This window comes from Trematomus bernacchii, unplaced genomic scaffold (genome assembly GCF_902827165.1).
Source record: "Trematomus bernacchii unplaced genomic scaffold, fTreBer1.1, whole genome shotgun sequence".
Classification (NCBI taxonomy): domain Eukaryota; kingdom Metazoa; phylum Chordata; class Actinopteri; order Perciformes; family Nototheniidae; genus Trematomus; species Trematomus bernacchii.
The window spans coordinates 215,357-227,199 of record NW_022987889.1 but is presented as its reverse complement, the minus strand read 5'-3'; positions in this window follow the sequence as shown (position 1 = coordinate 227,199).

The following is an 11,843-nucleotide window of genomic DNA, read 5'->3' as shown; positions in this document are numbered from 1 at the left end:
TAGGATTCTGCAGAGTTGCAGAGAAGCCCTTAGTAGGCGGAGTCGGCCACTAACGGCTCGACAGTGACGTCAGAGTTCCACTCCCGCCTGCTCCAGCCTGCTCCAGCCTGCTCCAAATAAGGGCAAAGAGGCGGAGCCGAGGCGGGACCTGCTGCCACCAGGCTGGAAGTTCCAGAGCGAGCTGAAGCTACCAAGCTAAGCTAACATGTTCCCCATCTGCACACTGCCGTCGCATTTTACGTTTCTAAGGTAAGCGGACATGAAACTATTCAGCAAAACTATAAATAATAATCTAAGTTATTGAGTTTTTAGCATAATACTTCAGAATCTTAAAATCCCTTAACGTTTGTATGCAATGTGCTAAATGCAACACTGGAATCAAGCAAATATTAATATGTTTGCATGACATTAGTTATTTATATTTTGCCATCACTTAATTATACGTTTAATACATTTAAGTCAAGCTAAGGTACATGTGATGGTAGCTAGTTAGTGCTCTTACCTGTGAGGCCTCCTCCAAACCGCATTATAACCAGACTGTATCATTAAAACTATAAGTACCAGTTCTAGATCCTTGACTTTAGACAAACAATTCAAAAGACAAAATGTATTTAAAGACCAATCTTTATTTGAAGGTGCCTCTTAACCTGAGATATTAGTTATACAGTAATAGTATTGACAATCTAAAAAAACTGAGCAACTCAACAGTCCACTTTATATTTCTTATTGTCTAAAGCATTTATTATTTTCATTTTTCCCCTCTCATATTCAGTGTGGAGTGTGGACGGATTGAGACAGCGTGGTGTCCAGAGAGCTGCAGAGACTTCAGGGAGAAACCTCCGTGTGATGGACGTCCTGTCTGTTGGTTTGGCCGGAGAGGACTGAGGGTCTTTCCTCTGTGAGGAGGACCAGGCCTGATGGAGGAGCCCATGCATAGCTGATACCACCTGCACAGGCCTTGTCTGTCACTTTATTTGACTAAATGTGTTTACTTATACATTTAATAGGTTTACACCTTCTGTCCATATGTGCTTTTTATTTAAAACATGTTTGATTAACTTTTGGTTCACATTTCAATAAAGTGAATTTGTATTTGCACTCCTTTTGTCCATTATTCTTACTGAAAATGTTAGATTACACATTCACATCTGACTGAAGATTGGCCCCATTTATTTGTGACGTTGCAAACTCTGCGGTACAAGGTACATGTTGTGAAGCTCATAAAGTGAGGCAAATAGAAATAATCAGCTGATGGGAGTGTAGATGTGGAAATAGGTGCATTCGATCAGCTGACTGTGTTTTCACAATAAAAATAGTTTCTTAGTGAATGTCCTGTACTGCTCTTAAAATCTCATAACATCAGCTTTTAATTTTCCTATTGGATGTTTTTCTTGACCCTCAGAGAAAGAGGAGATGCTGAGTCGTGTCTTTCAGGCATGTCCTTTCCTAACAAAAATTACAGGAAACATAAAACATATTATTGCAGAACAAGTGTGTTGTTTATGAAAGAGGTGTGTTTGTGTTTAGGGGCTGTAGATATAATTATTTTGTAATTGTAATGTTTTATTTTATTTCAACAGTGAGCTACAAAGACAATCAGATTATGAATGAACAGTATGACATTCATCAACATTGAAATGTATTTTATTATCAAAATAATATTGAACTGTTATTAAAACATAGTGCAACTGTAGAAGCTTGCTCTGTTGTCTCACTGAAAGAATAACTTTTACCACGTTTTTACAGACAATATTGAGAGATAAATAGCAGTTCTCACTATGCGTTAAATATCTTTGCCTTCAATACATTAAATTAGAAAGCTGACAGTCATATTGCTTGTTAACATCTAAATGTAACCTTTTGCATTGAAAACCCCCTCAACTTCACTGATGTGTAGGTGATCTAGTATTTAGTATTGTTTAATGGAATGTATATCAGTGTATTAAAGTGAATACTTCATTTATTTAAACCAATATCTTTCTTGATTCTTTGTACAGTATGAAAAAAGAGTCTTTGTACCAGTGCTGAAGTTCACTGCTGTGAGGAGTCCAGTTCTGCCTCTCACTCTCTGGTCCAGCCTGTCTGCATCACCTCGACACTTTAAACAAACAGATATATATGTAAAGAACCATGTGTACAAACAATATAACTTATTCTCTTCTGTTGAACATGTTGGATTGTGTATTGTCCGAGTCAGGGTCCTTTTTATTTTACTGTAACTTTGGAAGTTGTGTTATAAAGTAAACAGATATAGTTCTAAACTGTATTGAAGTAAACATGTATTATTTTGAATTGTATTTTAGTGAACATGTATTGTTTGAACTGTTTTAAGTAATCCCATATATATATATATTGTCTTCTCACTTACAACTCACTGACCCAGAGATCCTGTTACACACACATACACCTCCTCCCACCAGCACACACACATATTCTTTTCAAGGTCCTTTCTGGGCATCAATATATCTGTGTACAATGTTTGGTTGCCTGGGAAAGAATAATTTGTGTGAAATATTCCTTGGGAAAGTAAAGGAGTGAATATCGGTGCAGAGATAAGATTGACTCTGTCCTTGTGAAACTTCCGAATCTCACGCTCTACTGAGAAGAAAACATGCTTTTTCCCAGAACTCTGATTCGCTGTATTGGACCCGACCAGAAGTGAATCCAACCAGTAAAAACACCTGGGGGAGTGAGCAGCTCACACAGCTCCTCCCCACGGACTCTCTGATTCGCTTCGGAGTAAAATGGGAAGGAAGAGTAAACACATCTCCGCCCCAAAATATGGATATGAATACTGTTGTTTATGCATGTAAAATGCTTCCTGTTTCTGACTGGCTGGTCCCGATACCTGTATCGCACGGCGGTAGAACTGGAAGTCCAGAGTACTCTGTAAACTTGTATAAGTGTTTTGTTTTTTACCAGTACAATCAGATTATTGTTATAAACTTTATTCCGGTGTTTTGAATTCCTTCTTTTATTAAATCTAACCAGGCTCATCTAACGAACGGCGCGTAGCGGAGGTGGGCTTTAAGCCACCACCACGGTGTTTGCTACAACAATTATGGTGACCTGCGACGTGATGAGTGCTGGTCTCTAGAAAGGAACACCGACAGCCAGCGGACGGAATTCAGTCCAGGGGAGGACACCTCGACACCGCTGACAACTAAACCAAGCGCGCAATATACAAAAGGTGAGCAGACACCTGTTTTGACTACCAAAAATCTGTGATTGATTATACTACACCATTTTAGAGTTGTCAGCGGCGTTCTCAGTGTTCTTAGTCACGGTAAGAAATACAATACATATTCTAGTTGGGAAAGTGCTTAGAGTCAGGTAGAGCATTCCTGTACCTAAGGCACAAAGAGAATTATAAGTTATAACATGTTTGTAAGAGGCGGGTAGCTAATGGCGCGTTTCCACTACAGCGCGCAGCCCGGTTTAAGAGGGCTGTGACGTCAGCGGCCCGTTTGTGGTTGCGTTTCCACTTGGCCTAGTACCGGCCGGCTGGTCCTAATTCTCAGTTTTTCTGGCCTCATAAAATCGTGGGGCCAGGGCCAAAGACAACCGGGCTGTGTTTGTGACGTCAACGCTCTCGGCTGCTGATTGGTCGGAGAGAATCGTCACAATCTGCGCGCGAGATAATCCATTTTTACAAACAGCATTTTTGTTAACGGAGGAGCTACAACAATGGCAAAGAAAAGCACACCATGGTCGGTCGAGGAAGTGACGACGTCCATTATATTGCAGATGATAAGGTCCAGCGGGTGCTCGACGGGACAACTCGCAATATCAAAGTCTTTCAGGAGGTCTCTACACAGACACTGGACTCTCCAACGGCGTTACTGGAGTCTGCATGGTACGTTTTTGCTAACGCTGTGTTATTTGCTTGAAAGCTTTGTGTCCCTGCTTTGTGTCCCTGCTTTGTGTCCCTATCTGTTTTAAAGCTCACTTCTAACAAATAAGTCTATTTTATCCTTACATTTATGTTCGACAACCCCGATGGCTAGCTAGGCAGATAGCATTAGCGAGAGCTATTGTTTGCTAACACCATATGTGCCATTGTTTACGTTCAGTTTGTCTTTTCTATAGTTGTTGTTGCTATTTATAGTATTGTGCTGCAGTAGTTTGTGGAATTTACAAGTCATGTTTCTGTTCTAGATGATTACATTGGGACTAGCGAGGAGGAACAGTTCCGAACAACGTCCTCTGCATCAACAGCACAAACCGAGGAGGAGACGATCTGGCCCTGCAGGAACGGCAACTGGCCCAGCAGAATCAATGCCATGTCTTATCTTATTGCTTGTTGATAAATAATTGCACCCACCAGCGATCGCACAGAAAGATGGCATCATCTAGGCGTCCCTCTGCAGTCAGAAATATCATAAACACCATCGTCCACAAAGCACTGTACAGGGGTTTATGGATTTAAGAGAATACTTATCACAGTGAAACCTTTATCATCTGTTGCAATTAAAGCAAATAAGAGAATAAATACTTGGTTAAATAATACATTTTAACTCTTTAGCAGGACAACTCTGCATACTGTTTGAAATTGAGTTTGCTAGCTTGAGGTCCTCCTCTAAAACATAACATTACATAATGGTATTAAGAATACATGATAAATACATGTAGAAAAATTACTCAATTGTAATACCCTCGTTGTGCTAGACTCAAACACATTGCTTATATATTTCAAAGAGAAGAGAACAAAAGAAAACACCTATACAAAGAGAGCGGTGCACAGCGCTTAATATTTACTTGCACTATATTTCTGTTGATCTGGGTTATTGTGTTGCACTGTTGGAGGAGCCTGTGACCTAAGATGTTCATTGTCATAACTACACTAGCTATGTTCGTATGACAAAATAAAAAACCTTGAACCTTGAGGCTGTGTCTTTCAGACAAACCATCATAATCATATTATTTTATGCTGTGGATACTTTAGCCTCCATCCATGTTAACAATTTTTTACACTTGCATTTATGAATATAGTTCTGTTGTGTTTTACACTTTTGTATTTATGTTTATAGTTTGCTTTGATATTTGCTTAATTTATTAGATTATTATTATGGGGGCAGTACTGGTGCTTGAAATTCAAATATTTACTAAATAGTCAATTCTGATAACATTTTTTTGGTTTAAATAATTTGACAAACACATGTATGTGAAAAAGAAAAGATGTATTTATGTTCAATACAATACAATGAATATTTAGGTATTACACGTAGGTTTTCCTCAGGCATCCTGAAGTTCTCCACCCACTGAGTGTGTGAAAGATGGAACAATCACATTCCACCACTCGGTAGCTCGGTCGGTAACTTCTGAAATACACAAACAAAAGCATACATATTTTAATACGTAAAAGTGGTAGCTACAATTAATTAAATACTTGAAATACTTTGGTCGTATAGGGAGAGTGAGCCTAAACACATTGCTAGTTAGCGAACGTTAGCTTACCAAGTAGCATTGTAGTTAGTAGTGATTCGAGTCGTCCTGTAGTCTCTGCGGCGTAGGAGGACTGCCCGAACTCTCGCGTCAGCTTCTTCTATACCTCGTCTTGCTATACGTCGCCTCTTTCGAAACAACTCTTGTCTATTTCTTGTGATAATAAACCACACAGCAAAAAACAAGCAAACGATCGCTTTCACATCTCCATTGTTGTGTCGCATTGAAGATGACGTCACGGCAGTTTTAAGCAGCGTCGCTCCGCCTACACTGTGTTACTATAGATACTGACCCGGTTCCTAAACTGTAATGGAAACGCGCCACAAAGTGAGCTGGTCCTAACGAGGCCGGGCGCGGCCAAAGGAGGCCGAGCGGGGCAGAGCGAGGCTGTGTAGTGGAAACGCGGCATAAGTCCCGTGCCTTAACTCACTAAAGAAAGACTGCAAGGACGTAAAAAACAGATGGGTTAAAATCCCCGTAAATCAAGTAACGGTTATACGGTTGCCTTGTTAGTGCTTTAAAGAAAGACTGCGAGGACGTAAAAAACAGATGGGTTAAAGTCCCCGCAAATCAAGTAAGGATTATGCGGTTGCCTCGTGGGTAAAAGGTTGTTATAAAGAACTTCCTATTGAATAACAATCGAGTGGGCAATCCCTCTTTGAAAATTGCTAGAATTGTTATATGTGGGTGATACGAGAGGAGGGATACGCGACTTCCAACTAACCATTTGGAACGACCGAATCTCATCACAACTCTTGCTGTGGGGTTAATCAGGCTCATTAAACGTGACGATAAAGAGATTTTGTTGACTGGGTTCCGACTCCTTGCCTGAAGCCGCAGCCGCCGTAAGGGGGTTGTAGAAGCTTGCTTCAGGAAGTCACGCTATCTGTTGAAATATACATCGCACAATAAAAATCTGCCTGACTGTACGGGGATAAATATATGTAAAACTGCAAACATAATTTAAGAACACCACTCTGTATACAGTACATACTTAGAAAATAAGTAGTACACAGAGATAGAATTCAGATAGTACGAAGTCTGTATAAGGGAATAAACTGTGAGATTTTTTACGTCAAATCTGTGTAATAATTGAGAGAAAACAGCAGAAGGAGAAGTGTGTGGACAAGTGTGCTGACCTGCACCAGAGAGGGGAAGCTCATTCGTGGTCAGCTGCTGCCCTCTGGTGGCGAACAGGGTGTGTAACAATATTTGACAAGAATTGTCCAGTATATTAAATAAATACAAGCGAACACATATCAACCTAGTCAGATAATAGAAACAAAGTCAATCATGGAAGGAGAGTTTGAAAAGAGTGATATAGGCGTTCCAATTTCCGGAAGCTTCCGCGAGCAATGGGAACAGACTGAGAGATTGATTTTCAGTGGAATCAAAAAAAAAAAAAAGTATTTGTGGCTGAAGTGAAGCTCATTCCTGGTCAGGTGCTACCATCTGGTGGCCAACAGGTGTGGCCAGGTGTGGCACAAAACAAACAGAGACTAATGATAAATTAAGGTTTGGCTCCATCTGCTGGACATATTGTATATTATATTTAAGGTTCAAGGTTCAAGGTTCAAGGTTCTTTATTGTCAATCTGACATAGCTACAGAGTAATTATGCAGTTGAAAATCTTATGTCACAGGCTTTAGATTTAGAATTTGAACGAGAAGAACAACAACTAGGTGTCCCAGTACCAGGGAGTCTACGAGAACAGTGGGGGCAGACAGAGAGATTGATCGTTAGTGGGATCAAACTAGGGGACCGGAAGAAGGCTGATATTTAATGACTGATATTTAAGTAATAATAATATATAATATATAACTGATATTTAATAACTGATATATAAGGCTCGATATTTCTGAAAATGAGAACACCGTTAACGGCATTCTATTTCAGAAAAAGGGGGATGTAGGTCAATACTGATGTACATAAGTATCACACTGGACAGAGTTGACAGTTCCAAATGCTCGTCATGAAGTCCACTGACTTGCTGCCCGCCGTAACAGATGACACTCTTAAAGAAACACAGGAAGCAGGCTCTTTACTGCTTTGCAGGAAATATTGTACTCAGAGAGATGTGCTTTTCCAGACACTGAAGAAAGCAAAATTCCATGACTTGTCGCTATCAGGGCTGTTAGGGAAAAACATCAGGCAATATGTATGTGAGATTATTACGTTTTTAAGAGAAATTGATACATTTAAAATAATCTAGTTTTGGTTATTTTTTGTTTTGTTTTGTTTGTTTGTTTGTTTTTTGTTTGGTTTTGTTTTATTTTTTTGTTTATTGTTTTCTGCATTGTCTCTTGTCCACACTCGAGTCTAGTTGGTGGCGGTAATGCACCTACAAGTTGGTTTGCCAACCGCCAATAAACACTAAAGAAGTAGAAGAGATTAGTTCAAAACCATATTTCCAGCAACTTAAGGGCTTGGTCTGAGACTTTTCCACACAGGTTGCTGACGCCAAAGGGGGACCCGAGAAACACGAGGCCAACACAGCAGAGTTCGTCTGGCTGAAAGTCATCAGGCCTAAGTGGCTCAACCCCAGGTTTTCCGGACCCTATCGAGTGACCCAAAGGACCTCCCATGCCGTCCGCCTAGAAGGAAAGGGAGACAACTGGTACCACTGGAGCCAGTGTGCGGTCGGGAAAACACCTGCGAGGACCCTAGACGACATCAGGACAGATCTGGCCCTCGTCACGTCATCAGCGGACCGGAGGAGGAGGATCGGGAGGACATCTCTCCAGCAGTCGACCCAGGAGGCGTCATCAGCAGACCGGAGGAGGAGGATCGGGAGGACATCTCGCCAGCATCGACCCGGAAGCCGCCATCAGCGGGCCGGAGGAGGAGAATCCAGAAGACATCTCTCTAGCAGGCAGCCCAGAAGCCGCCGTCAGCGGGCTGGGGGGACAAAGACACGGCAAACCAAGACGGCACAGGGAACTCCACTTCCCGCTGAAACAGGTTGATATTGCCGGTGTGGAACTTTGTTTTAACAATCCATTTTTTGAGGAACTTTGGACTTTGCTTTATTATCCCATAATTTAAGGGATTTGTTTATTTTTATTCTACAGAACTATGTGTTAAAGGTTCCAGGAAATGTTGAAGGGTTCTTTTGGGGCAGACACAGGAATCTCTCTTCAGACTCCGAGCAACACGAGTACCTTTCAGAGGCGCTTAGAAGACCTCCGTGAGATAGGTAGTAAAACCCGGGTAGCTCCCTCACCCCTGCTAAATTGGATCAGTTGGTGGAAGACTACTGATATATGTGGGGACCCGCGTTTACCATGTAAAACCTATAGCTTAAAATCAATCACTAACCAAGTTGGGAGTAACTCCTGTTTTACTTTCCAAATAGGCCCTTTTATCATTACTCAACATCTGGACGAGGGTAGATGTCTATTTACATACTCCTCATACTCAAGAGGGTTTTGGCATATCTGGGTCTCAATCTCCCTCAGGGGGCACGTTTTGTATTCTGGGGAACCAAGGTACGATCGCATTGACCATTGGTAATATACGGTTTAAAGATACCAGAAGAATTGGAGCAAACAGCATAATTATGTACGGGCACTGGAGAATAGTAGCGGGCCTGGGCCTCCTACTTACCATTATGGTAACGATAATTTTCATTGTCTGTAAAACTAATGATGTTCTTTCTCCAACTCCCGCCCCAGAGGAAGAGATAGTAAGGACCAAAAGAGGGACTAGAGCAGCGAGCCTTATGTCTCCAAAAAGAACCTTCACTCTCCAAGAAGGTAGCGACGGAATAGTGGACATAGGTCTGTGCGCAATCGCCCCATGTTCCAACTCTGAAAAATCATACTCAGGTCTCGCTAAATATGTCTGCCTCACCCCAACAGTCTTCTAATTTCTGTGGCTACTTTAATTGCCATTTTAGTGACATGTGGTTGTTGTTGTGTGCCTTGTATCCGCTCATTGTGTGTTAGACTCATCAGTTCCACCATTGAGGGAAAAGCTGCCTCTTCCCCTTCGTACCAAATGCCCTTGTTGGCTTACGCGTCGGAGGGGGAAGAGTACGATGACAACATTTTTTAAACATATTTTGGTCTCCCTCCACTGTCATAAGAAGTTGTTATGGTGGACTGTTCCTAAAGGTTTAAAGTGCTCTCAATCCCAGCTTCTGATGGATTTATATAAATGTGGGGACAGACACAGTAGAAAAGAATGACAGTGGTTATGTTTCAAATGCTGTGTATATGTTGATCTCGTGAGGTGAGATCAAAAGAGGGATTAAAGTAAACAGATATGGTTCTAAACTGTATTGAAGTAAACATGTATTATTTTGAATTGTATTTTAGTGAACATGTATTGTTTGAACTGTTTTAAGTAATCCCATATATATATATTGTCTTCTCACTTACAACTCACTGACCCAGAGATCCTGTTACACACACATACACCTCCTCCCACCAGCACACACACATATTCTTTTCAAGGTCCTTTCTGGGCATCAATATATCTGTGTACAATGTTTGGTTGCCTGGGAAAGAATAGTTTGTGTGAAATATTCCTTGGGAAAGTAAAGGAGTGAATATCGGTGCAGAGATAAGATTGACTCTGTCCTTGTGAAACTTCCGAATCTCACGCTCTGCTGAGAAGAAAACATGCTTTTTCCCAGAACTCTGATTCGCTGTATTGGACCCGACCAGAAGTGAATCCAACCAGTAAAAACACCTGGGGGAGTGAGCAGCTCACACAGCTCCTCCCCACGGACTCTCTGATTCGCTTCGGAGTAAAAGGGGAAGGAAGAGTAAACACATCTCCGCCCCAAAATATGGATATGAATACTGTTGTTTATGCATGTAAAATGCTTCCTGTTTCTGACTGGCTGGTCCCGATACCTGTATCGCACGGCGGTAGAACTGGAAGTCCAGAGTACTCTGTAAACTTGTATAAGTGTTTTGTTTTTTACCAGTACAATCAGATTATTGTTATAACCTTTATTCCGGTGTTTTGAATTCCTTCTTTTATTAAATCTAACCAGGCTCATCTAACGAACGGCGCGTAGCGGAGGTGGGCTTTAAGCCACCATCCAAGGTGTTTGCTACAACAGTTACCAATGCTTACTGTTTATTTGATACCAATTTGGTAATGCAATTAATAAAAACAACAAGGTTTGGGTTCGTTCTTCAGATGACTGTGACGTTAATGTGTAAGCTCAATAATGAACTCCAGCTCAACCAACCATATTGTAATATCTAAGTAATCATCTTGAAATATGACATTAATAATTGTAATATACACACATCTTATTGTGAGGTTGATATCACATACACTACTTTGACGTTTGACATACTTGAGCATAGCCAATTTAAATTAACCTTAGCGATACATACAGTTACTACCTACATAATAAAATATCTCTCTAAGTTACAAGAATGACCTTATTTTATCAACCTCAAACAGAAGCCGTTTGTTCTACATTATTATCCACTTAACGCTTAACACTTGTCTATTTCGTTTTAACCTTTATATATACAGTCTATGGTTTTAAGTTAACTTAGAGGCTACGATTAGCATCGTTAGCACAGATGTAGCTACCACTCGCTTACACACTAACCCAAGCCTTAACATTCATTACGTAGCTGATTGAAATCATAAACACATAAGTACTCAAATTTCACTTACCGCAAAACGGCATTCATGCACCGTCTGTTTTAACCGCAGAGCGAGTCACAATAGTCCGCAATAGTAAGCATGAAGAACAAACAAAGACGGCCGGGGTCAAGTTGTGTTCCCTGGATGAACTGAGCATGGAGAGTCCCCTGTAGCTTCACGGAGACGGAGCAGCTAGCAGAGAGACAAGAAGCTAACAGCAGCAGTCACTTGACAGAGCTGTCACTCAATGTGACCACGCCCTAATTTATGCAAACACTTTAAGACCTAATATAAATAAAAGGGTCATGTTAGAAAACAATTCACTCACAGATTCATAATCATGAAGGTGGAATCTAACTATATCTATAATAATATTTATTGCATCCAGGGCTAGAAACATGTTTTTTTCTGCTGTAAAATTGGGCATTTTAACATGGGGGTCTATGGAAATTGCTCCTTTCTGCAGTCATCGCCTATCGGCCAATATATGAACTGCAGTTTGTGGCACTTCCGTATTGGCGTCCCGGCTCTGCCCCACAGTTTGCCGCTTGTGCACAACACATTTAAACTTGCACAGGCTGCACAGGCGAGGCCCCGCGGCCGGCACCGCTGCCGCTCTGTACAGAACTCATCTGTCCTTCCTCCTCACCCTGGCCTACAGGTTTAAAATGACCTGTAAGCTTCGGCATTTTTTTTAAATAGTTGCTTGTCTCGAAACTCCTTTTCCCTCAACAATTTCCTTTTCCGAGCGCCACTCTCAAACATTTTCTTCACCGACA